Raw genomic sequence first — 24003 nt, 5'->3', positions numbered from 1 at the left:
TGATTATTTAGTGCTACAGGTAGGGGGAGATGGTACCTCGTTGATAATGGGTATGGAATTTCTTTTTTGAGTGATGAAAATGTTCTAAACGTAGATTATAGTGATGGTTATGCAACTCTGTGAGTATATTAAAACCATTGAATTATGTGCTTTAAACGAGTGAGCTTGTGGTATGTGAATTATATTAATGATAAATCTGTTATTTAAAAAAAGAAAGAATGAATGGATGCATGAATACATGAAATAGATAAATAAATAAAACTATAAGCAGGGCTTTGTATGGACTTATGATAAGAATGTGCCCAGAAGAGGGTGATTAACTCAATCTTCTGCCAGGGGTATCTGCCTCCTTTTCTCTGGCTGCTAATCTTCCTGGATGTTGTAGATCTTTTGAGCATATTATCTTCTCCTTTGACTTGCTCCCATTCACATGCTGGGCCTGGGTTTGACCTTGGTCTGAACCACCCTGCAGATCCTGTAGGCCAATCAGAGCCTCTTGCAAGTAGAGGAAGTGGTAGACAACTTCTGACATGAATTTCGATGCTCCTCACTTCCTGGTATTCATGATTTCATGTAATCTTCTCCCCTTTGAGTATGGGCTGGGCCTAGGAACTTCCTTATATCCAATAGAATATGGCAGAAGTTATGGGATGACACATGATTAGATTACAAAAGACTGTGACTTGGGGCACCTGGGTTGCTCAGTCAACAGTTAAATGTCCAACTTTGGCTCAGGTCATGATCTCCTGGTTTGTGGGATCCAGCCCTGCCTGGAGCTCTGTGCTGACAGCTCAGAGCCTGGAGCCTGCTTAGGATTCTGTCTCTCCCTCTCTGTTCCTCCCGCACTCACACTCTGTCTCTGTCTCTGTCTCTCTCTCTCTCTCAAAAATAAGTAGACATTAAAAACTTTTTTTAAAAACCTGTGATTTGTGAATTTCATCTTGCTAGCTCTTTTCTCTCTCTCTCTCTCTTTCTCTTTCTCATTGGTACTATCTCTCGCCATTGCACTTACTACCATGTTGTGAGATGGCAAGTAACCAAGAGATGCATCTAGTCAACAGGTTATGAGGAACTCAGGCTTCACTCAAACAATCTGGAAGGAATGGAATTTTGGTCCCTACCATGTGAGTGATCTTGGAAGAGGATCTTTCCTCAGTTGAGCCTTTATATTAGACTGTAGCCCCAGCTAACACCTTGATTGAGATAGTCTTGGTAGGGAATCTATAGCAGAGAATGCATCTAAGCCATGCCAGAACACCTGATCCATGAAAACTGTGAGATAATAAATGTGTTAGGCCATTAAGTTTTGGAGTAATTTGTTATGCCATAGCAGAGCAGTTATAACTAATCCAAAGGATAAGACATGTTAAACATGCTTTTTCCCTGTCACCAGAACTTTGGAACCAAACTTCCCTTGTAGTTGGGTGGGGCTAGGTGTCTGGTCCCATAAAAAATTAATTTGGTTATTTGTTTTTATAGTTCAAAACTCTCCCTTGACTTTCCAATAATTTCAGGGTAAAATTCAAAATAAGTTCTTACTGTAGCCTACAAGACCCTCCATGATCTGCTCCATGCTGCCCTTTCGGACTCATCCTACTCTCTCTCCCCTTCACCCTCTCTGCTCTGACCACACTAGTATTCTTTCTGGTCACTGAATCAAGTATGTTTTCATTCTGGGGGCTTTACCCTTTGCTTTTTACATTTAGAAATTTCTTCCCCCAAAACATCTGCAAGACTCACTACCTCCCTTCCTTCAGTTCTTTAATCGAACATCACCTCCTCAAAGAGGTCTTTCCTGACAATCACTAAAGTAGGTTTCAAGTCTCAGTCTATTCCATTCTGTATACCTTATTGTAATAGGACTTATCATCATCTACAACTGCATGCACTTACTTGTGTATTTGTTCTGTCTCCTCCCTCTAGGTCAGTTCCATGAAGGCAGGGACTTTGTTTTGTTTGCTACTATATCTCCAGTGCCTGGCACCTATAGCTAGATGAGGAAAGGGGTATTAGAAGAGATGACAAGTCACTTCCCAGAGACTGCTCTAATTTGAAGCAGAAAGGGGGAGGTTTTGGCAGGCAGAGAAAAACATATGAGTATTCAGAGAGCCCCAAATCTGCCCTGTGACCTCCAGGAATTCCTAGAGAATGCCAGGGTATGTACCATAGGCGTAAAGAGTTCTCAACAAATCTCTCACCTTAACTGCAAAACTAGTTCCATTAAAAAGGCCCTTCAGATGACTACTCAATAGATTCCTCCTCTTATGTGGCTAGAAAATATATTCTTCATGAGGTCTATTTTTTCTAAGTTTTTTCTATTTGCATTTTGTTCTTTCATGCCCAATTATCATGCATAGTTTAACTGCATGATTTAATTAACTACCAAAATGCAAAAGTGCAAAATTTTATGTATAAATAATTAGTGACACAGGCAAATTCTTGTTACTTTAGAATGAACAGCTGGTAGCTAATTGTGCTCACAATTACCTAATTGTAGGTTTAGCAACTTTTGGACTTGTCTTATATTCAAAATAGTTTCCATCTTCTTTAATTTAAAAAATTGTTCTAAATTTAAAGGAAGAGTACATCTAAGTGAAAGGTTATAATATGATTTTGTAAAACATGCAGAAGAATACTACGTGGAATAAAATCTAATTAGAACACAAATTGATGTTCCATTGAGAGTAGACAAAATTGAGTTTCAGACTTTGTTTATTGTCACAGTTAACAGAATCTGTAAGATTGACAAAATCCAATGGGAGAAGATGTGAAAACATTCACAAAAAGTTAAAAAAAAAAAGAAAAACAGAAAAAAAACCACTGTGAAGTAAATAAATGTATTCCCAATGGTTCTCTATATCTTGGGGACACAAATGAGGAAAGAACAAAACAAAAATAGGTTAGGAAAGGGAGCTAAAACACACACACACACACACACACACACACACACACAACCCTGTAACTCTGATAAGTATTTTATTTTGAAGCCCCAAGTAAGCAATGTTGGGGGAAATAAAACATCTCATTTCTCTGTGTTGTAGCTAACCACTGGATGTCTCATTCTACTAGCAAGTCAGGAAAAACAACATGGCAGCATGTGTGATCACAGCCTTTGACACAGTCATCTCCTTCCTAATCGTAATCACAAAAGAGAAAAAAATCTAAGCATAAAGCTACTCATTATAGTTTTACACACTATATGAATGATTTCAGAAATGAAGCATAGTAAAGTGAATATTGCAAAATAAATAAAGTTACAAGATTTTATTAAATAGGCAAAATAAAAAAGACTGCCTCATTCAATATTCAGGGTGTTTTCAGAAAGTGGTTAAAACCAGTTTAAAAGTTTATGTCATTTCTTATAATGAATCTTCTACTTTGATGTAAGAGGAACAAGAGTTAATGAACATCTTGGTTTAGAGACAAGTTTTCAGCAATTTTATTTATTATGGTGACTATTGTTTATGGTCAATAAACTTCCTAATCAGCATTAATTTAACTCAATTCATTCAATACTTTGAATGAAACTGAACCAAATATATGTCAATGTTTGACTTTTAAGACTAGCATGCAAGGGCACCTGGGTGGCTCAGTCAGTTAAGCATCCAACTCTTGGTTTCGGCTTGGGTCATGATCTCATGGTTTCCTGAGTTCGAGTCCCACATCGGGCTCCAAGCTGACATTGCGGAGCTTGCTTGGGATTCTCTGTCTCTCTCTCTCTGCCTCTCCCCTACTTGCGCTATCTCTGTCTCTCTCAAAATAAATAAACTTAAAAAAAGAAAAAGAGACTAGCATGCAGATGATTCTTTTAAACCCTGCTATGTTTTAGACAAATCATATATTTGGGGCCTAGCTTATCTGCCAAAGAAGAGTCCAAATTTAAACAACTATGTATGTATACATTATCTATATCTCTACCTACTGTCAACTCAAAAGAAAAACTATACCCCTTTCATAAATTCATGCTCTCATATTATTTACTAAGTATGTGTGAAGGAGAATCCATTTTTTCTCCAGGGATTTATTTGTAACCATACAAATTCAGCTGGTGGCTTTAATTCTCAATTCAGTTTGATTTTACAAGCACATATTGACTATCTACTATAGACAGAGCAACATATTTTATCAGGAACATTTCATCAGAAATATTTTAGCAGCAACATTTCAGAAGTATTTCCTCAGAGAAATACATAGGTTGTTAACATTAGAATTGCTACTTTACATACAATGTATTTAGATTGGGGATGTTGGTATTTACATATTAATCAAATGAAAGGCACCAGTGTTCACCACTACCCACTCCTCCTGCTTTCCAGTTTCTAGTCAAAATAAACTATTTTGAAATTGCAGGGGGCATCATTTTTCCAGATGCTTGATATAACTGTGTCCTTTTGTTGTCCACATTCTAAACTTCCCCTAAGTTCATTTGTTTCATCTCCTTAATTAACCACTCTCATCCATTTTGTCTAGCATTGATTTTTGTTCTTCTCTAACTACCTTTAGAATCTATCATCTGTAATACATATGTTTTGTGTAGGATTATCTACTTATGATTATAAATATTCTCTAAGACTTACTTCTCTAGCCAGATAGTAATTTTGCAAGAAATGGGGACCGGGCCTACTATTTCGATGCTTTTTTACTGTTGAGAACACACCATGTCATAAGAACACAAGAAGTAAATGTGGATTGATTGCTTGATAATGCTGCAGTATAATCTGCAAATAAACTAAAAGCAACTGATACACATATTAAGTTCTTAAAATTCAGTAAAAGCTATAATCAGTCATTTAAAACTGCAGCCAAGTCTCAGAAATCCTGGAAGACATGGGGAGTTGTCCTAAAATATTTAAAAGTTGAGCTTAAAGAATATTTTCAAAGATAGTCACTTCCCTTATTTCTACATTTACCAGCAACAACAGTTACCAGGAACCTATACCAAGATAGAGATAGGAATGACATGCAAACAGGATGCTACTCACTTGGAAATGAATGATTTCAAATTTACTTTTAAGACTTAGCTGTGTTCACCTATGTCCCTTCCCTACCTACTCTCTCAAATGCATTAGTAAGGTCATCTTGAAATCTACCAAATATGAAACTTTAGTCTTTGTTGGCTTGATTTTGGTGAATTCAGAATGTCTAAATGAAGAATTTATAATATATGACTGTTAAGGAAACTCATGGCTGATCAAGTCAAATAAATCTCTTGGGGAGCTTAATTTAGTGTTTCTCCCTTGAAGGAAAATGACCAAGTCCTGCCTAACATCAGCCCCAGGGAAAGACTTCAGGATCAGGAAGAAGGATTTACAAATTCTTAAAATTGCCCTCTGTTTATACTTTAATTTTGACGACTCAACAATTCCTTTAAATTCTGCTCAGTACCTTAACCAGAATGCTTCCATACTGAAAGAATTAAGTGGAAATAGCTTCTGGCTGGAAAATACAAACAAGTTTCAGTTATCTTGATCACTGAGAACTAGAGAACAAGGCCCACCCTTCCTGGAAAACAAGCAATTAGCTTCTTGGATTTGTGTGGCTAGTTGAAAATAGTTAATGAACTTGCTAATATTCACTGCCTGTTGAGAAATTAGCTGATTCCCCAGCCCCACAGTTACATGGTGATGGGTGGAAGCTCTTGGGTAGGTTGTTTCAGCACTTCTGGATCCCACCAGTAAAAAAATCATTAATAGTCTATGAGAGAGAGAGAGAGAGAGCATTCAATATTAACAAGCATCTCCAAAACTGTAAGTTTCCCAGTACATACAAACAAGGCCCTTAAAAACAGTGCCTTAACATAAGTTTTCAAGTCTTCTTTGGGGGATGATTTCTTAAAACCTCATAGCTTTACATTCCGTGGAATGCAATCAGCTCCACCTTTTAGCACCCTGAGTTTTGTCCTGCTTTTACCAGAATTGACTATTTACTTACACCTAATACTTGATAATGGGCTAATGTGCAACATTGGTCTGGGGGACTGGATAGTGTTTGGTGTCAGGCCAAAGAGTAGAAAATGATTCCCTTTGAATGTTTTCAGATTGTATACTTCCTTACTGATGTGATAAAATAAGCTCCAATTTCGATGGCCCTTCTGGATAATGTTGTATGTTGGTTTGTTGTTGAACATCCACATATCTGTTTTCAACTCTAATTATTTGTTTATTTGAACTACTCTTGGCTATGGTCAGTGGTGAAATGTGAAGGGCTAATTTCAGCAGATGTTTGAAGCCAGGTCTGCAGGGAGCCTCTATAAGGACCCCTGTGTAGGATGAGGGGGAAGGGCCTGGAGGTCAGGGTCATAGGTAAATCAGCATCAGTTTCCAAAGAGTGAAAGCAGAATCAAACCAGAGACAGGCCAGGGTCTGGTCCTGGGAATTGAGAAAGAAAGATGGCACACAGGGAGTGATAAATTTGGAATAGAACACAGGAGATGATGATGCAGGGAGTTAAGGACTGAGTAGCTGAGAGCAGAGAGGTGCTAAAACAACATCTAAGTATATGGATGGGCAGAGAACAGGGCCAGATCAAACTTGATGCTTAGTTTGTACCTTCTGGAAAATGAGGTACAGGAAGGAGAATGTGTGTACTATTTCCCTGCTAATTATTGTTACCCAGATACTGTCGACCTACAATTTTGGAAGTGTATCTCCTTGATCACAAAAACAAGTTGAGAGGAGAATGGGTAAGGCTCAATGTACCTCCATCCATCCACATGAGTGTATGAGTCAGCAGCACCTTGGCGCATGAAGGGTCCTCTGAGCATTCATTTCCATGCTCATTTCCTGTGGAACATCTCAAAAAGGACCCTTGTCCCTTTGTTCATTTCAAAATAGATTGATCTGCATCTGAGAGATGTATCTATCAAATAGGGACAGATGATCCATCAGCTGATTCGTGAGTTATTAAGGCAACTAGGACCACATAAATACAAACAGTATTCAAATGAAGGTAACCTTTTTGTGCAAAAGGTCCCTGCCAATTAAAACTTGTGAAAGTTGTCTTTGTACCCTTGTGGAACAGCATGGTTGTTCAATAGGTGCCAGTCTATTATGTTGAACTTTAAATTGAATATTCAAAATATTTACATAATACCTCTTCAAACTAAATTGAAAACTTCAAAAATACATATATTCAAATTACACTCTCATTGTGTGAAATTAGAGGACATGGACAAAAATGTTATTTTTGTTGGAGAGTAAGTGACCTTTTCATGTAGTAATTTCAAAGGGTCGCTTAATCAACAGAGAGATCTCTTGGGTTATCATTTGTGCTTTTTACCAACATTACCCTAGCATTGTATTGGTAACTGTGAAGAGTATACATTGTGCTTTTTGAAAACAGGAACTAATAGGAATTGTTTTCCGTATAAATAATACATCAGAAAGAAAACATAGTCCTTTTCATTATTATTTGTCAAGTATTTTAATCATTTTGGACAATTGAACATACATCATCTTTGTCTCTTTTTTATGATTATAAAAGCAGTGTGTATCTTTGCAAAAAAAAATAAAAAGTTTTACTAACCAGTTTAAAAACACATAATCTCATCAGGCAGAAGCAATCATGATACTGTCTTGGCACATTTCCTTTCATTTGTATTACTTTTACATAACTGAAACCATGTTGTGCACTTAATTTTATACTGTTTTTAGAAATTAACATTATAATAAGTTTATTCTTCATATTACTAAATAAAATTATACAACCTGATGGCATGGAGATACCATAATTTATTTAAACATACCCCTACTGTTGTACAGACTTGTCGAATCTTAAGTTGTGTACCTGAACCTAATGTAAAACTGTGTGCCAACTATGCTTCAGTAAGAAAATACCCCTATTTTTAACTATTATTGGACACTTAGGTTCTTTCTACTTTTCCCTATTACATGTGATAATCGTCTGTGCATAAAATGATTGCATTAGAATAAGGTCAAAGAAATGGTATGCATAAAAGTATTTCCTTAGTGTACAAAGAAGTGGAATTGTAAGGTCAAGAAAGGTTATATAGCCCTTGATAGACACTGCAAATTGTTTAACTAAAGATGGCTAAAAATTATTTTTCAAAAAGACTAAATTCTTCAGTTAAATTTTTCTCTGGTAAGTTCAATAGAATAGAATTTGAATAAATTTGAAAGGAGCCATTTTACTTATAATTGAGCTTTGTTTTTATCTGTTAGTCCTGGACTTTCTGATATCAAATAACTGATAACCTAATACATATGAAAGTACTTCTAGAATTCCGAACAGTCAGAGTTTGGAGGCATCTTGGTGAGCATCTCATTTTAACTCCTTTTATAGGAAGAGATTTCAGAAGCAAAGTGATAGGGGCAAGGGAATAGGCACAGCTGAGACTAAGCTTAAGTCTCCTGAATCGCAGCCCAGTGTTCTCACTGCACTGTGCTGTATTGCAGGGTTTCTTTTTAAATATTAAAAATACCCACAATTTTCCTATAAACCTTGACCAAGACAGCCCATTAGCACCACTCTGTTTCAATACAGAAAGTCAGATTTTTTTTAATGTTTATTTATTTATTTTGAGAGAGAGAGAGAGAAAGAGAGAAGTAGAGACAGAGAATCCCAAGCAGGCTCCGCACTGTCATTGTGGAGCCCAACAAGGGGCTTGATCTCATGAACCATGAGATTATGACCTGAGCCGAAATCAAGAGTTGGATGCTTAACTGAATGAGCCACCCAGGTACTGCAGAAGTCAGATGCCTTTCTTACTATTCACCTAAGATTTCATACAGCAAGATATCTGGAATGGATATACATGATTTTTCACTTTCTGATCCTTTTTTGAGGTGTACCTTACAGTGTGTGCACTTTTCTCTAAGTATGTTATACTCAAACACACTTAGAAATTATGTATTTTAGAGTATAGAGAAGTTGAATCACGATGTTTTACACCTGAAACTAATGTAACATTATGTGTCAACTGTACTCAAACTTTAAAAACTATTAAAAATTTAAAAAATCATATATTATATAGAAGCAAGAAATGTCTAACTCAATAAATCAACTATGATACAAAAGCATTCTCTCCTCTGCATACATGGAAAATGGTCTCTATCCTCACTGGAAAATGAAATGCTATATGTTTTATATTTTAATTAAAAAATAATTGCATCCACCTGAAAATTGAAAGAGTAAAAGATGTCACAAACAAAAATTCAATCAAAGAGACAATAAATGAGTACTTATAGACTATAAAACAATGAAAACCAATACAGTTAACATTAAATCTATGAAATATATCTAAAGAAGTATTCAGAGGTAAATAGATGACTTTTAATATTTTTAAAAAGTGAAAATAAAATTGATGATATTTTAGAAAGGAAACATTAAATCTGGAGGCCATTGTTGGAAAGGGTGGGGTAATAGCAGCACTCTCAGGTAATAAGGCGGGGATAATGATATTTGTTATGACCATGGGCCCAGAATCGGGTGGTATGCACTCAAATTTCAACTCTATCACATTCATAGCGGTATGATGTTGGGCAGGTTATTGAACTTTTCAGAAATTTGATTTTCAGATCTAGAAAATTTCTGGATAACATTCTCTGTAAAGCATCAGATACTAATTTTTTTAATTTTTTTAATGTTTATTTCTTTTTGAGACAGAGAAAGACAGAGAATGGACAGGGGAGGGTCAGAGAAAGGGAGACACAGAATCTGAAGCAGGCTCCAGGCTCCGAGCTGTCAGCACAGAGCCCGACACGGGGCTCGAACTCACGGACTGTGAGATCATGACCTGAGCCGAAGTCAGATGCTTAACCGACTGAGCTACCCAGGCGCCCCACTAAATATTTTAGGCTTTTGTGGTTCGTTTAATAGTCTCTCCCAACCACTTTATTCTGCCATTGTAGCACAAAAGCAGAATAGGCAATATGTAAATAATGAGTGTGGCCATTGAGTGGGGGTAGAATATGCTACCTCAAAATATCCCGATTTAGCATATTGATTATTTTGAATTAAGGTTACTTAAGAAACAGCCAGTACAAGGACACTCTGACCCTCCTTTGTCTCCCTGAAAACAGGAAATAAATCTTCCATGTGAAAGGTATGCTCCCTGCACCAGGAAGAAGAGAGGCATCCTTATCATCAGAGATAGGGAATTTAAGGGGGAGAAACCTGTATAAATAAACCTTGTTACTTCCTCACTAATTTACTACCTCAAGCCCAAACCTCTTTGTCTTGTCACTTCTTCACAAATTTATTGTTTCTGTGTCTAAAATGTATAAAAGCTTCCGGCTTTGCTCACTTTTTTGAATATCATATTTTTATGAGCTCCTGTGTACACAAAATTAAATCTGCTTTTCTCCTGTTAATCTTTCTTATGCTAATTTAATTATTAGATCAGCCAAAGAATGTATAAGAGAAGATGGAAAGTTTTCCTCCCCTACACTATGTTCCATTTGTCTTACTAAAACTTTATTTACAAAAACAGGCAACTACAAGGCAGAATTTGGTCACATGTTGGTTGTGGTTTGCTGCCCTTGAAATCACAGTGTTTCATGATAATTTAATCAAATATAATAGTCTGTGAAGTGCTCTACAGAGAAAATTAGGATAGTATAGAAAATAACTACACACACACACACACACACACCAACATTGCATTCTTGGGTGAAATCCCACTTGGTCATGGTACATAATCCTTTTTATATGTTGATGAACTCAGTTTGCCATCACTTTGTTGAGTTTCTCTTTGCATCAATATTCATGAGGAATATTGGTCTGTAGTTTTGTTGTAATGTATTTATCTGGTTTTGGTATCAGGGTATAACACTGGCTTCCTAGAATGCATTGGGAATTGTTCCCTCCTTTTCTATTTTTGAAAGTTCAAGAAAGATTGGTATTAATTCTTTAGACATTTGGTAGAATTCAGCCATGAAGCCATGCAGGTCTGGCTATTCATTGGGGGAAGTTATTTGAGTTATTAAATTCAATCTCTTTACTTTTTAAAGGTCTGTTTAGGTTTCCTATTTCTTCTTAAATCAGTTTCAGTATTTTGGGTCCTTCCAGAAATTTTTCCATCTCATCTCAGTTATCTAATTCATTGGTATACAATTGTTCATAGTATTCTTTTATAAACCTTTTTATTACCCGTCAGACCAGTAGTAATGTTCCCTCTTTCATTCCTGATTTGAGTCTTCTCACATTTTCTTGGTCTACTTATCCAATAGTTTGTCAATTGTATTGATTTTTTCAAAAATCCAACTTCTTTTAATAGTTTCCCCTGCCCCTTCTCTGAGTTCCAAATCTCTCCAACATGCAGCTGGAACAGAGGCAGAATGATGGTAGCCTGCCTTTCCTGGGGAGAAATCAGTTTAGGGCTGATTTATAGTGATCCTTTGGTCTTGAGTGGTCCTGAGCTGCAGCTGGGAGGAGTTGAGTTTCCAACATGATGAGTTTAGGGGTGGATAAGGGAGTGAGTCACTGTTTCTACTGCAATTTAGTAGATTATTTTAAATACATGTTTCCCCATTTGCTGAATACTTTCTGAATTTCCAGAGACTTTTTAAAAATGTTTTATTTATTTTTGAGAAAGAGAGAGAGGGAGAGGGCAGAGAGAGGGGGAGAAAGAGAATCCCAAGCAGGCTCTGGACTGTCAGCACAGAGCCTGATGCAGGTTCGAACTCATGAACCGTGAGATTATGACCTGAGCTGAAATCAAGAATCCAACACTTAACCGACTGAGCCACCCCGACATCCCTGAACTTCCAGAGACTTTAAACTATTTTTTAAGATTTTATTTTGTTAGTAATCTCTACACCCAAGGTGGAGCTCAAACCTACAACCTCAAGATCGAGTCATATGCTCTACCAACTGAGCCAGGCAGGTACCCTGAATTTCCAGAGACTTAAAATACTTGCATTCTTCAGTAACATTCACCATTTATGGTTGTTTCACTGGGAAGAGGGAACACAGAGGTATTCATGTCACCATTCTGTAAATTGCTTCTTCAGCCTGACATTCCTTTCGATATCCAGATTAATAATCCCTTCCATTTTAAATGAAACCTCTTTCTTGTGCTGGGTCCTCTCTGGCTTGTCTAGCTCTGTGTACTCTATTTGGCTGTATGCATCATGGAGGCAAGTGCCAGGAGACTCCCAAGCTTGTTCCTGTCAACCTGATTCCTGTTTAAATTTTGTTTCCTTCCCTTCCATCTTTATCTAGGCTCTCTGCCCTTCACTTCCATTCTTCTTGCTGCTCCTGCCCATATACTTTCTAAGATGGCATCTGCCACACTCCAGAAGGTGCCACTGGGCATAACTAGCCAGCTGGGGAGGGAGTGATGTGAGATGAAACTTCTTGCCAAGGAAGGAGGTCCAGTTACCATCTACTTAATCACCACTGTTTCAAAAATAGGATGGGTGTTTCTTTTTTTTAATTTTTTTAATGTTTATTTATTCTTGAGTGGGAGACAGAGAGTGAGAAGGGGAGGGGCAGACAGAGAGAGAGAGACACAGAATCTGAAGCAGGCTCCAGGCTCTGAGCTGTCAGCAGAGCCCCACGTGGGGCTCAAACTCACAAACTGTGAGATCATGACTTGAGCCGAAGTCGGAAGCTTAACAGCCTGACCCACCCAGGCACCCCTAAGATGGGCATTTCTTATAAAAAAATAGTAAAAATTAAAAATCTTACAGTAAAACATTTTGAATACATTTTACTTATGCAAAACTCTTCACATTGTTCAGTGATACACATTCACACAGCAAGTACTGGTCAATGAGAGGCCAATTTGGAACTGCTCACCTAAAGAACACATCTGACTGCACTCTCAACCCCCACTCTCACTCCTGCCCCAGCAACTGCACCATGGCTCTCCTGACACCCTCTCCTCCCTGTTCTCTGGCACATTGTTTTAGTCGGCTGCTCATTGATGAGTTGGATTGCCTTGTAAGACAGTGAGTATCTTGAAAGCAGGGATCCTATCTTCCTCATCTGCATGGCTACAAGAAGTAGCTGCAGGGTTAGGACATCTGGGTGGCTCAGTTGGTTAAGCGTCCAACTTCGGCTCAGGTCATGATCTCGCGATTTATGGCTTCGAGCCCCACGTCGGGCTCTGTGCTGAGAGCTCAGAGACTGGAGCCTGTTTCAGATTCTGTGTCTCCCCTTCTCTCTGCCCCTTCCATGCTCGTGCTCTGTCTCTATCTCTCAATAATAAATAAATGTTACAAAAAAAAAGTAGCTGCAGGGTTAAGGAGAAAGTAGTCTATAAATGTATGCTGAATGAGTGAATGAATAAGTGAATGAATTGTTGCACATTTGCAGAATAAAAAAATCAAACTTCTTAGCCAACCTGGCAGGGCTTTCCTGCTCTGGCCCCTGCACACCATCCTACCAATCTTATCATCTTCAATTCTTCTTCCCAACATGGAGGTCTCCATTTCAGCCCAACCAGTCTGCTCTCTTATCCTCAAGCATCCTGCATCACCTCACCTGCTCACAGTATTGGTGCTCTTGTGCACAGCTCTGCTTATTTGAATGCTCTTTATCCTTTAAGCCTTTATGAGGCTACCCAGACCCTTTTGCAGAAGTGAACATCTCTTCAGAGGAGGTCAGGCCTATTTCCATGAGGGCAGGCAGAAAACCTTCAAATGGCTTGAAGTCTTCTCCTATGGTATTGATAGAAATAGTGACTAGAACAATGTCAGGGATAGTCCTATGGCACATATCATTAAAATTTTTTCTCCAGTCTGACAGCAATTTTAAATCAGCTCACTTAAGGAACCAACCTTTAAAATAACCAAGTCTTGGGGCGCCTGGTTGGCTCAGTCGGTTAAGTGTCTGACTTCGGCTCAGGTCACGATCTCATGGCTCATGAGTTCGAGCCCCACATCAGGCTCTGTGATGACAGCTCAGAGCCTGGAGCCTGTTTTGGATTCTGTGTCCCTCTCTCACTCTGCCCCTCCCCTGCTCATGCTCTGTCTCTCTCTCTCTCAAGAATAAATTTTTTAAAAACATTATTTTTTTAAGTAAATAAACATTAAAAAAATTTTTTAAATAAAATAAAATCACCCAGTCTTTACTGTCTGGAATTTGCCTCTTTCTGTTTATGGAAAAATCAGAGTGGCTTTTGCCTCATTCAAGTCTCATTCTTCATGATTCTGCAAAGAAATTTGTTTCTTGTTCAACAAATATCTAAATGCCCACCACAAGCCAAACAGGTGCTGCTTTACAGATAGTGTGTTTGTTACTCCATCTAAAAATTCCTCAGGTCCAGGGGACAGATTGTGTCTGGGTGAGGGAGCTTTGATTTCTCTAAAAGTGCTAGGGAAGCCTGGGTGGTTCAGTCAGTTAAGCATCCAACTCTTGATTTCGGCTCAGGTCATGATCTCATGGTGTGTGAGTTCAAGCTCCACATTGGGCTCTGCACTGACAGTGTGGAGCCTGGTTGGGATTCTCTCTCTCCCTCTCTCTCTCTCTCACCCTCCCCACTCATGTGCGCTGGCTCTTTCTCTCTCAAAATAAGTAAAATAAACATTAAAAAAATCAAAGTACTATGTGTTCTCTTACTTTTGTCTCCTTAAACATGAGTTGCCAATCTCTCTTTACTGTGTGGGATGGTTGAATGCAGCCCTTCCTGGATTGGATGGTCCTTGGAGTCTGTTCTGTGTAACAAATGAACATTTTCTCTGCTTGAGACATGATTCATCCTTGTAATTTGACTATTGCAAACTTTCTGTGTATCAAGCATAAGCTGTTAGTCCATCTGGGCCATCCCTGGGTCCATTATAAGCACACTACCATTGAAAGACTGAGCCATGACTTCATATTTTCCCATCCTCTGCCAAAATGCTATCATCTAGCTTTTCAGGAAAGAAAACAAGTGGAATCTACTCCAGAAAGCTGGATTGGGCTGGTACATGTGCTTTCTCTAATGAGCACCTCTTTTTGGCTGAATGGGAAGCAACCAACTCACTCCAGAGTCTCAAAACATTGATGTTGAGGAGTCCTGAGGAAATCTTTGATGACAATAACAGCAACAATTCGGATGGGACATTGTGATAGCCATTCTTTATGCATGCACAGTGCATCATTGTTTATAAAGAGCCATAGGATATCTTGTCTCACTTAATTATCACCACAGTACTATGAGGTAGGCAGGATAAAAATTACTGTTCCCATTTATCAGATGAACAAACTGAGGTCCAGGGGGCACAAGGCTTGTTTAAGACCACAAAACTAGTAAGTAGAAAAGCCAGAAGAAGAACTTAGGATTTCTGACCTCTGGGCCAAAGCTCAGAGACTTTCTGTGATCTGTATTATGGCTGAAATGGAACCGCAAGAACGTTGAGTAGCTAGACTATCTGGGTAATGTAGGGGTAAATACAAATGGTTGCTCTTGGATTATGTACCTCCAGGAATGACATTTTTGCCCAAACTTCCAGGTAGCCATTTATTTATTTATTCACTCAATAAATATATATTGAGCCTATAGTATGTTCCAGGCACTGGGAATACAGCAGAGCACAAAACCAAACAAAGTTGTTGATTTCCTAAGGCTTATAGTCTAGTGGAGAGATCTATTGAACAGAAAAATCACAAATGGTAATAGGTGCTATGAAAGAAGAGTATAGGGTGCTACGAAACAGAATAAAAAGGGGACCTCATTCAGTTTGGGAAAGTAAGAGAAAGCCTCCTTGACAAAAGCATATTCAACAATTTGAAACCTAAAGGATGGAGTAGGACTAACCCAAAGATTTGGTTGCGGACGGTTGGGTAGCACAGGTGAGGGTGTACTAAGCAAATGGAACCACATGAATGAAGGCCCTAAGACAGGACCGAGCTTGGTACATTAGAGGAAGAGTAAAAAGATTCATGTGGACAGAGGGGAATGAACGAAGGGGAAATTGGAGAGAGATGATCTGGAGTGTGAACACAGACAAGATCATAAAGGCCAAGAACAACTTCCTTTTGAGCCTGCTTTGAATGTACTTGACTGAGGCCTAGACTACTGAGGACCCTGTGAGTGTTTATAGATTTATTATTCAAGCCCCTTCCCATCCATCTTAGATGCTCTGGGGCCACCTAGAGGCCAAAACAAAGTGCCCAGGAAGAGCAGTAGGCAGAAATCTGGAAATGCTATTATTTAAAGGGCAGGCCAAGGAAGAATTCACTAGACTATAAACTCCTTCAGGGCAGAGAATTCAATACCTGGTATGACAACCTGCACATAGTAGGGTTCTTGAGAAATATTCACCAGATAGAGCAAGAGTAGTCCACAAAGAAGACTGGGGAAAACTGCACAGAAATGTGAGAAGAATCATGATGGTGCATTGTCACAGAAGTTAAAATACCAGAGAGCTTCAAAAGGAGGGAAAGGTCAACTGTTGAATAAGTGACTAAAAAAGATCAGGAACATGTTTCATATGTTGATGAAACACTTCCAAGCTGATGGGCTCCCAAATATTGATCTGTAGCCCAGACCTTTCCCCCTGAGCACCAAACTTGAAAATCCAACAGGCACAATTTGTTCCACAATGTGCTGTGTCCCGAAATGAACATGTCATCTTTCTTCCAACTCTTGGCCCTCTTCTTCGGTTTTATATTCTACAAATTGCAACACTGAAGCTTATTAGCAAACTAGAAACCTAGGAGTAATTCTAGACTCATCCTACTTCCTCTGCCACACAATTAATCAATCACCATTCACTGTTTAGTCTACCTCCTCATTAGTTACCATTTCTATCCACTCTGATCCAATTCCTCTGTTCCTGCCCTGGTCCAGTCCACCATTATCTCTCATGTGCATAAGTGAGGTAACCTCTTAACTGGTTTACTCACATCTGCCCTTGCTCTCTCATATACTTTTATCCAAAAACCAGCCAGAGGGCTTCCCCCCCACACGTATATTTTTTAACTTAACCTTATTTTTATTTACATTAAGAAAAAAATCACTCTTCTGGTATACAGTTGATGAATTTGGAAAAGACTACCTCAGAGTCATACAACCACTGCCATAACAATGACACAGAACAATTCCATATCTAACCCCCTCCAAAAGTTCTCACATGCTACCCCTTTGTAGTTAAACATCCTCTGCCCCACACACATAACATTTACAGGTTGTCATAGGAATGAAATCAGAGTATTTAACCTTTTCAGATAGGCTTCTTTCACTTAGCATAATGCATCTGAGATTCATCCATGTTGTGTGTATCAGTTCTTTTCATTACTGAGTAGTATTCCATCAGATGGATGTGTCATAGTTTATCCATTTCCCAGTTTGGGTTATTTCCAGTTTTTGTTTAACATTATGAATAAAGCTGCCATGAACATATATATACAATTTTTTGTGTGTGAACATGTGTTTTCATTTCACTTGGATAAATACCTACGAGTAAAATTGCTAGGTCATATGAGAAGTGTATGTTTAACTTTAAAAAAAAAACCTTCCAAACTGTCTTCCAACATGGCAGTACCATTTTGCATTCCCACCAGCATTGTATGAGGCTTCTAGTAGCTTTACAACCTCACCAGCACTTGGTTTGTCCATTTTTTCTTTTTTACATATTTTTGAATGTTAGTCATTCTAACAGATGTGTAGTGGTTCTCATTGTGGTTTTAAACTGCATTTCCAAACCAAATAATGATGCTGATCATATTTTCATGTGCATATTTATCTGCATAAAGATGTATCTTCCATGTATCTTCTTTGATACACCCATATATCTTCTTTGGTGAAATATATGTTCAAATATCCTCTACATTTTTTTAAGATTTATTTATTTTTGAGAGAGAGAGCACAAGCAGGGAAGGGGCAGAGAGAGGTGGACAGAAGATCTGGAGCAGACTCTGTGCTGACAGAAGCAAACCTGATGCGGGGCTTGACCTCACGAGCCCTGAGATCATGACTTGAGCCGAAGTCAGATGCTCAACCCGACCGAGCCACCCAGGTGCCCCCATTCTTCTAATTGGACTGTTTGGTCTTATTTTTGGGTTTTGAGATTTGTTGGTATATTCTAGATAAATTCCTTTGTCAGATATGTGATTAGCAAGTATTTTCTCCCAGTCTATGTCTTATATTTTTATCCTTTTAATGATGTCTTTTGCAGAGGGGATATTTTTTATTTATATAAAGTCCAATTTGTTATTTTTTCTTTTTATAGTCATACTTTCAGTATTGTATCTAAAACCTATTTCTCTAACCCAAGGTCACAAAGATTTTTCCTGTTTTCATCTAAAATTTTTATAGTTTAAAATTTTCCATTAAGGTCTATATAATCCATTCTGAGTGATTTATGTTTAAGATTTGAGGTATATGTAAAGTCGTTTCAATTGTTTTGCATATGGATGTGAAAATTTTCATGCAGCATTTGTTGAAAAGGCTATTTTTTCTCCTTTGAATTGCCATTGCAATGTTGTTAAAACTCAGTTGGCTAGATGTGTGTGGGTCTATTTCTAGGTTCTCAATTTTTTCCCATTGATCTATGTGTCTATCCTTCCATCAAGATCATACTGATTTGCTTATTTAAGCTCTATACAAAGTCTTAAAATAAGGTAGTGTGAGTCTTCTAACTGTTCTTTTCCAAAATTTTTCCTATTCTACTTCTTATGGTCTACCATATAAATTTTAGAATAAGTTTGTTGATATCTACAAAAACCTTCCAGGATTTTGATGGGGACTATGTCCATAGATCTATTGGTAGAGAACTGACATCTTAGTAATGTTTCCAATTAATGAACACAGTATGTCTTTCCATTTATTTAGATCTTATTTTTTTCACCAATATTTTTTGTTTTCAGCATACAGGACATGCACATAATTTTCTAGGTTTACATATAATATTCCATATTTTGAGCTACTGTAAATACTTTCTACATTATGCTAGGTGAAATAAGCCACTCACAGTAGGACAAATACTGCATGATTCCACTTATATGAAGTGTCTAAAATAGTCAAACTCACAGAAGCAGAAAGTACAATGGTGGTTGCCAGAAGCTGGGGGAAGGGGAAATGGGGTTCAATAGGTATAAAGTTTCAATTATGTAAGATGAATAAGTTCTAGAGATTTGCTGTACAGCATAGTGCCTATAGTTAGCAATACTGTATTACACACTTAAAAATTTGTTAAAAGGTTGACACCATTTTAAATATTCTTATCACAAAATAAAACAAAAACAGAGGGGCGCCTGGGTGGCGCAGTCGGTTAAGCGTCCGACTTCAGCCAGGTCACGATCTCGCGGTCCGTGAGTTCGAGCCCCGCGTCAGGCTCTGGGCTGATGGCTCAGAGCCTGGAGCCTGTTTCCGCTTCTGTGTCTCCCTCTCTCTCTGCCCCTCCCCCGTTCATGCTCTGTCTCTCTCTGTCCCAAAAATAAATAAACGTTGAAAAAAAAATTAAAAAAAAAAAAAAAACAGAAACCAAAACAAAGGGACATAAGGAAACTTTGGGAGGTGCAGAAATATCTACTACTCTGATTATAGTGATGGCATCATGGGTGAATGCATATGTCCACATACATCAAATTATATGTATTAAACATGTGCATGATTTTTGTATATCCATTATACCTCATTAAAGCTGTAAAAAATTTCAATTTCCAAATATTCACTGACAATATAGAATACAATTAATTTTTGTCTATTGACTTCTACAATGTGACTTTGCTAAACTCCCTAAGTACTTTTAAGAGCTTTTTGAGATTTCATTATATTTTTCTAGTTAGACAGTAATGCTATTTGCTAATAGAAATAATTCTATTTCCTCCTTTCCAATGTGGGTGTGTTTTATTTCTTTGCTCCTCTCCTATTTCAATTGCTAGGATTCCAAGGATGATGTTGAATAGTATTGGTTAAAGCAGCACCCTTGGCTTGTGCTTGACCTAAAGAGAAAGAATTCAATTTTCCACCATTAGGAATTATGTTAGCTTAATAATCTTCATAGATGCCATTTATCAGGTTATCATTTTTATCAGGTTTACCTTTTATTTGTGGTTTGCACAGTGTTTTTATCATAAATGGATACTGAGTTTCATCAAATGCTTTTTCTGCATCAGTTGATATGATTGTGTGGTTTTCATTTTTAGTTTTATTTTTTTTTTTTTTTACTTTTATTTATTTTTCTAATTTTTTTTTTTTTTTTTTTTTTTTTTTTGCATGTTGAACCAGGCTTGCATTTCTGGGATAAATTCCACTTGGTCATGATGCATTATTTTTTATATATTGTTGAATTCAATTTGCTAATATTGTGGTGAGAACTTTCACATTTATATTCGTGAAGGATACTGGTCTGTAGTTTTCCTTTATTGTAATGCCTTTGGTTTTGGTAATCATGTTAATGCTGGCTTCAAAAAATGAATTTGGAAGTATTTCCACCTCTTCTATTTTATGGAGAGTTTTTGTAATGGAATGAGTATTATTCCTCCTTTAGATATTTAGGACAATTCACCAGAAACCATCTGGACTGAAGTTTTGTGTTTTGGTTTTTTTTTTTTTTAATGGAAGGTTTTTAACTATGAATTCAATTCCTTTAATATAAATACAACTTTTCAGGTTATCTATTTCTTAAGTGACTTTTTGTTAGGGAATTTGTCCATTTTATCTAATATGTCAAATTTACTGGCATAGGGTCGTCCATGTTATTAATTAATCATCCTTTTAATATCCGTACTGATATCCTTTCTTGCATGACAGATATTGGTAATTTGTGTCTTCTCTCTCCTTTACGTGGTCTATCTGGCTAGAGGCTTATCAGTTTTATTTATTTTTATAAAGAACAAGCTTTCTTATATTCCATGAGTGAAATTACATGGTATTTTGTCTTGTTGAAATAGGTAATGGGTATTAAGGAGGGCACTTATCATGATGAGTATCAAGTGTTGTCTGGAAGCACTGAATCACTAAATTCTACACCTGAAGTTAATATTATACTGTATGTTAACTGGAATTTAAATAAAAACTTGGGAAAAAAAAGAACAAGTATTTGGTTTCATTGATTTAGCCTATTTTCTGTTTTCAATTTCATTGATTTCTGCTTTCATCTTTATTATTTCCTTACTTTTGCATCTTCTTGCTTTGAATTTACTGTGCTATTATGCTTGTAGCTTCATAATGTAGGAGCTTATGTCATTGATTTGAGATTTTTCTTCTTTTCTAATGTAAGCTTTAAATATTATAAACTTCCCCCAAAAAACTATGTTAGCTATATTCCACAAATTTTGATTATGTCATTTAAATTTTCACTCAATTAATATTTTCTACTTTTCCTTGAATTATAATCTTTGATACATGGATTATTTACAAATGTTATTAATTTCCAAATATTAAAGAATTTCCCAGGTATATTTCTCTTAATGATTTCTAGTTTAATTCTGATATTGTCAGACAGCATATTTTGTATGATTTCAATTTTTATAAATATTTTAAAGTTTATTATATGGCCTATGATGTTACATATTCTAGAGAATAGTCCATATGCCCATGAAAAGAATTTGTAATCTACTGCTTGGGGTGGATTGCTCTAGGAATATCAATTAGGTCAAGTTGGCTGATAGGTTGTTCATCTCTGACATACAATTTCTGATTCTCTACTTGTTCTACTCATTACTGGGAGAGGAGTGTTGCATTCTCCAAAAATATTTATGGATTTTCTGTTTCCTTTAATTCCTGTTTTTGCTTAATGTGTTTTGGAACTCTGTTATGAAGTGCATACACATTTAGGGTTGTTATATATTTTAAGCAGATTGACTATTTAATCACTATGTAATATCCCTTTTAACCTAGGCAATTGCTTTGTTCTGAAGTTTCCTTCTTGATAATAATATACACATGCTTCCTTAATTTCATTGATGTTTACCCATTACATCTTTATCAATTCTTTTACTTGTAAATTATATAAATATATCATTATATTTAAAGTGGGCTTACTGTAGGATCACTATGTTATACACCTGAAACAAATGTTAACTTAATATATCAACTATGCTTCAATTTAAAATAATAAATAAATAAAATCAAGTTAAAGTTTAACCGCATAACACACACACGTAAGAAAAGGAAAAAAATAAAATGGGTTTATTGTAGGATGCATATAGTTGGGTCTTATTTTTGTTATTTAATTTGACAATTTTTCTTTTTCTTTTTCTTTTTTAAATAGGCTTCATGCCTTCCACATAGTCCAATGTAGGGCTTAAACTCACAACCCTGGAATCAAGACCTGAACTGAGGTCAAGAGTCTGATGCTTAACTGATTGAAACACCCAGGCTCCCCGACAATTTTGCTGTTTTAATTGATGTGTATATATCTTTTATATTTAATGTACTTACTGATATGGTTGGATTTAGGTCTTCCACTGTAATCAGTTTTGTTTGTTGCTTCTGTGCTCTTATTCCTTGTTCTTCCTTTCTTGACTTATTACTTGAATATTTTAAATATTCCATTTTAATTTACATATTTGATTTTTGGCTGTATCACTTTATATATTTTTAAGACTTTTTTAAAAGCAGTTGAAAGTTTATAGCAAAAGAGGAAGGTCCCCATACGTGCATAGCCTCCCTCACCCATTTTCAGCATCCCTTACCAGAGCAAGACATTTTTTACAGTTGATAAACCTACATTAACACATAATAATCATTTAACACCCATATTTTACATTAGGGTTCACTCTTGGTGTTGTACATTCTATAGGTTTGGACAAATATATAATCACTATTACAGTATCATGCAAAGTATTTTCACTGCCCTGAAAATCCTCTATGCTCAACCTATTCATCGCTCCCTCCCCAATTGTTGGCAACCACTGATTTTTATTGTTTCCATACTTTTACTTTTTCCAAAATGTCATATACAGTTGACCCTTAAACAATGTGAAGTTTAGGGGGATGGATATCCCATGCAGTCAAAAATCCATGTATAAGTTTTGATTCCCCCAAAACTTAACTACAAATAGCCTACTATTGACCAGAAGCATAACTGATAAACAGTTCATTAACACACATTTTGTATGTTATATGTATCATATATTCTAGTCTTATAATAAAGCTAGAGAAAAGAAAATATTTAGAAAATAAAAAAAATACATTTATAGTACTGTACTGTATTTATAGAAAAAAATCAGCATATAAGTGGACCCATACAGTTCAAACTTGTGCTGTTCAAGGGTCAACTGAAGTTTGAATCATACAGTGGGTAGACCTTTCAGATTGGCTTCTTTCACTTAGTAATATGTATTGAAGCTTTCTCCATGGCTTTTCATGAACTGATAGCTCTTTTTTTTTTTAATCTCAATAATATTCCATTGTCTGGATATATGACAGTTTATCCATTCATCTAGTGAACGACTTCTTGATTGCTTCCAAGTTTTGACAATTATGAATAAAGCTAGTATAAACATCTGGCTACAGGTTTTTGTGTGGAGATAAGTTTTCAACTCACTTGGGTAAATACCAACAAGTATGACTGGTGGATCATATGGTAAGAGTATATTTAGTTTGTAAGAAGTCGCCAAGCTGTCTTCCAAAGTGGCTGTACCATTTTACATTCCCACCTGCAATGAATGAAAATCCCTCTTGCTCCACACCTTCACCAGCATGCTGTGTACTTTATCCATGAGAGCCCTTATCGTATTAATCATAGTTGTTTTAAATTCCTGATCTAATAATTCCAACATCCTTACCATGTCTGCTCCTAATGCTTACTCTCTCTCTTCCAATTGTGTTTTTTGCTTTTTAGTATGCCTTGTAATATTTTCTTGATAGCCAAACACGATGTACTGTGTAAAAGGAACTGCTGTAAGTAAGCCTTTAGTAATGTGGTGGTAAGGTCTGGGATGATATGTTCTACTGTCCTATGATTATGTCTCACTCTTTTAGGGAGCCTGTATCTCTGAACTGTGAATTTCACAAGTGTTTCTCATTTATCACCCCTTAGGTGGAACAGGATGACTAGAGTGGGCTGGAGTTGAGTATACCCCTTCTCCCATGTGGAAAGCTAGAGCTGACTCGAGTTGGGTATTTCTCTTCCCACTGGTCAGTTAAGCTGCGATGATACC

The 24003-nt window shown here is 36.8% G+C and overlaps 1 protein-coding gene across 2 annotated transcripts in view; it reads right to left on the bottom strand.

Moving 5' to 3' along the window:
* The window catches only part of PASD1 (PAS domain containing repressor 1), a 119514-nt gene extending 117121 nt beyond the window's left edge, over positions 1-2393 (bottom strand). The window contains exon 1 of one of the 2 annotated variants that reach the window (XM_045473287.1): positions 1894-2393. The gene's annotated coding sequence lies outside the window, so the exon portion shown is untranslated. The remainder of the gene's footprint in view (positions 1-1893) is intronic. The other variant, XM_045473285.1, reaches the window with a different exon arrangement.
* Between the last annotated feature and the right edge of the window lie 21610 nt (positions 2394-24003).

The sequence above is a fragment of the Leopardus geoffroyi genome, chromosome X, assembly GCF_018350155.1.
Source record: "Leopardus geoffroyi isolate Oge1 chromosome X, O.geoffroyi_Oge1_pat1.0, whole genome shotgun sequence".
NCBI lineage: Eukaryota > Metazoa > Chordata > Mammalia > Carnivora > Felidae > Leopardus > Leopardus geoffroyi.
Note: the sequence above shows the minus strand (reverse complement) of the source record. Positions and strands in the feature narration are given on the sequence as shown.